Source organism: Etheostoma cragini, chromosome 8, assembly GCF_013103735.1.
Source record: "Etheostoma cragini isolate CJK2018 chromosome 8, CSU_Ecrag_1.0, whole genome shotgun sequence".
Lineage (NCBI taxonomy): Eukaryota > Metazoa > Chordata > Actinopteri > Perciformes > Percidae > Etheostoma > Etheostoma cragini.
The window spans coordinates 21,812,785-21,816,508 of record NC_048414.1 but is presented as its reverse complement, the minus strand read 5'-3'; the positions used below and the strand labels follow the sequence as shown (position 1 = coordinate 21,816,508).

Genomic DNA, 3,724 nt, shown 5'->3' with positions numbered 1-3,724 from the left:
AAACTGTTGCAGTTTCTCATTGGTGAAGTTGATGCACAGCTGCTCCAAGGTGTTGAACTGTGAGGGGACAATCATCAGAATAATTTCTTGCAGGGCAATAAGAATGATTCTGTCATGAAAAGTATCAGGTTCTTAATTGTTGAAAATGAAGCTTACGTCAAAGATTTCAAAACCAGCAATATCCAGGACACCAATGTAGAACTGTCTTGCTTGTTTAGTGTCCAACATCTGGTTAATACGAATGACCATCCACAAGAACATCCTCTCATAGATTGCCTTGGCCAGGGCTGGCACTGAGTTCATCACCTGAATAAAAACAAGGATGTGATATGATTGATGTGAGTCAACCTTTTTGTACAATCATTGGTGTTGATTATTTGTATTTCTTCTAATTTCTCTAAAAAGCAGAAATCTGTGTGAGTGACTCCGGTTATCCGGTTAAACATGGAGACCCAAACGTGCTAAAGATGCCACACGCAGGCAAACGGACTCAGCGTTTAACTAACAGGAAACCCAATAAAATCATACAAAACTATTTATTTTGCAGAAAATAGATGTCAAACAAAAGCCTTTATTGTATAGATTTCGGTGAACTGTAAATTCTCCTCGCAGAAGGTAGAACATAATGTTATGTTGGAGCCTGACCTGGTAAAGCCTCTCTTCCTAAATCTGGAAAAAAAGAAGACTGCCCATCTTGGGTAACCAGATTTTAAATGTTGGTGTAGGCAGTGTAAGAACTAGACCTAGCCAAAAGCTAATGATCAATAATTTTGGGAGGAAAAATTGAAATCTGCAGTATAAATGGACTGTATTTATAAAGCGCTTTTCTACTTTTAACGACTACTCAAAGCACTTTTGTTTCGATGATGGCCGAGCCCCACTGATTGCGGTCCGTCTGCGGCTGCAGAACCTGGAGCTCACCGCCAGTGTTTCAGTTTGACTGTTAAAAAGTGTTTAGATTATTACAAGGTATTTATTTAGAAATGAACTGCCTGCTAGTTGTTTATATATGATGGTGACAATGGTTGATTCGGATGGACTCCCAAGACAAGACGGTGCTCACCCAACTGGCCAATACGAACGTGGCCCCGCCCATGACACTATTTTCACATCGAGAGAAAAATCCTGAGACGAGAGCAAAAAATTGATTCAAGAGCAAAGACTTTGGTTTTGAGAGCTAGAAGAAAAACGTTTTGAGAGAAAAAAAGAAATTTGGGGATACTTTTTTACACACTGATAGCAAAAAATATATATATTGAGAGTTTAAAAAGTATTTTGAGAGAGATGTTTTTGTTATTCGTAAACTTTTTGGTAACTTTTTATCTCAAATAAACTCTCTTAAAAATGATTTTTTTTTTTTATCAGTGTGATAAATTTTTCTCCCGAACATATCTTTTCTCTCAGATTATTTATTTTCTCGAAAGTCATAATGAAACAAATCTAGCTCCATAAAAGGAACCATTTACACACATTCATACACTGTGGCTGAGGCTGCCATACATGACACCTGCTTATCAGACAAACATTCACCAAACATTCAGTTATTACTGGGTATAATGATTTAAAATTGTAACCTATTTTTTTTGTTCATACCTTAACATTATGACAAATCTATAGCCATTTTTTGTTTTAGTAAAACTAACATAACTAATCTGTTTAAATACTTATTGATGTTTACCTGAGGTACAGTCTGTCCCTTGGTGACATACTCATTTCCGACCTTCACTCTGGGATAGCACAGAGCCTTGAGCATGTCAGCGGAGTTCAGACCCAGCAAGTAAGCAACCTTGTCAGCCTCTGAAAATAGTTCAGAGATTTCCATCATGATGTAAACAGACACCAGTTTATTAAGAACTTCCCTAATGTTGTTTCCAAGCTATTCACTCGGAACTGACATTCCACACTCACCCTCTGTGCCATCAGGCTCAGCCTGCTCCTCTCGCTGCTTCTGCTTGAACTTCATGTTACCATGGTGAAGCACAGCACCAGTCATCCTGTAGATGGCCATTTTCTCTTCATTGGTGAAGCCCAGGATATCAATAGCGTTCTGGGTTCAAAGAGGTCAACACAACACATATTAACCTAAGAAGAATGCGCTTTCATTAAATGGACAAAGGTATATTTAAAATGTGAAGATCACTTACATCAGTGGCTTCCAGCTCAACTTTGTCATCAATGCTGGCCACAGTGATTTGACCCATGCTACACATGGGGAAGTCGTAGGGGTTGGTGGTGATGAGTGCCATATCTCGAGATCAAAAAAAGGGAAGAAATGTCAGAACATTTGTTTCATATGAAAACAGGTTAAACAATGTGCATTATCTCAATCTGATTACCAAGTATAGCAGGGATGTGGCCGGTCATCATCTGGAAAAAGATGTGGTAGCCTCTCTCATCAGAAAGCTGGTAAGTCACTCTAGACTTCTCCAGCAGATCTACAAATATTGTCAATAAATTACAGTCTGGTCAGTTATCAATTCCAGTCTTTTTTATGTACTATGAGTTTTATCACTTACATGTCTCAATATCAGCACTAGCCAGTTTTCCTGTTGCGCCAAAATGGATTCTGATGAATTTACCCTGTTTGGAACAAAGTGTTTTTAATGTCCCTTCACATCGGCAATCTGTAATGAAACCTCTTGCATGTGCAGAAATTGTTTCATACTTACAAAACGAGAAGAGTTGTCATTCCTAATAGTTTTGGCGTTACCATAGGCCTCCAGCAGGGGATTGGCTGCAATAATCTGATCCTCCAGTGACCCCTTTAATCCAGGTTAAGAATTACAGTCTGAAAATGACTATTTTTCTCCCTTGAAAAATATGCTATAGCAGAAGAACCCTGAATTGTAATCATACAGTAACATACCTTTGCGTCGTCCTTCTTCGGTCCACCAACTGCAATTGTTGCAAAGTACTGGATGACACGCTTGGTGTTCACAGTCTTTCCAGCACCAGATTCTCCACTAGGTAGAGACTTAGACTTTTAAGAATTTGATCAAGATATTTGACTATGTTGAACAAAGTCAAAAAATGTAAATGTAACAAACTTACGTGATCAAGACAGACTGGTTCTCCCTATCTGTTATAGCAAAAAGAACATTATTAACTATGTTTTACTGCAACAAAAAAGTCAAGTACTGATATTCCACACTGTTATGGTAATATCTTACCAGTTTGCATGAACTGAAAAGCGTTGTCAGAGACAGAGAAGATGTGGGGTGGAGCCTCCATACGCTTCTTGCCTCTATAGGCACTTACACATTCAGCATCATACACTGGGAGCCACTTGTAGGGGTTCACAGTGGCACAGAACAACCCAGAGTAGGTCTGAAAGTAATCATAAAGATTCAACAGTTAACTCTCTTTCCTATAAGTACAGCAATTTGGAATAGTTCTCTTGTGTCATTAGGCAGATTGTCTCACGTAGATCATCCATGCTGCATAACGCTCTTTGAGGTTATACAGCACAGAGGCTTCATTGAGATGGGTCATCATGGCCATGTCCTCAATCTTGTCATACTTGGGAGGGTTCATTGGATAGACGTCACATTCTTTCACTACCCTCTCCTGGAACAGGACATTTGTCACAATGAGAACTGATCATATTGATTTGCTGGATGAGTCTGACTTTTTAATACTAACCTCCTTAGATATCAGGGTTTCGACCGTGACTTTGTCACCATCTTTCTTGAGGATTTTTGCTTTCAAGTACAGCTCCTTGGCA

General features: G+C 39.0%; 1 protein-coding gene across 1 annotated transcript in view; it reads left to right on the top strand.

The window, feature by feature from the left end:
- LOC117948493 (myosin heavy chain, fast skeletal muscle-like) overlaps positions 1-3,724 on the top strand; it is an 84,764-nt gene that overhangs the window by 73,303 nt on the left and 7,737 nt on the right. The window lies entirely within an intron of this gene.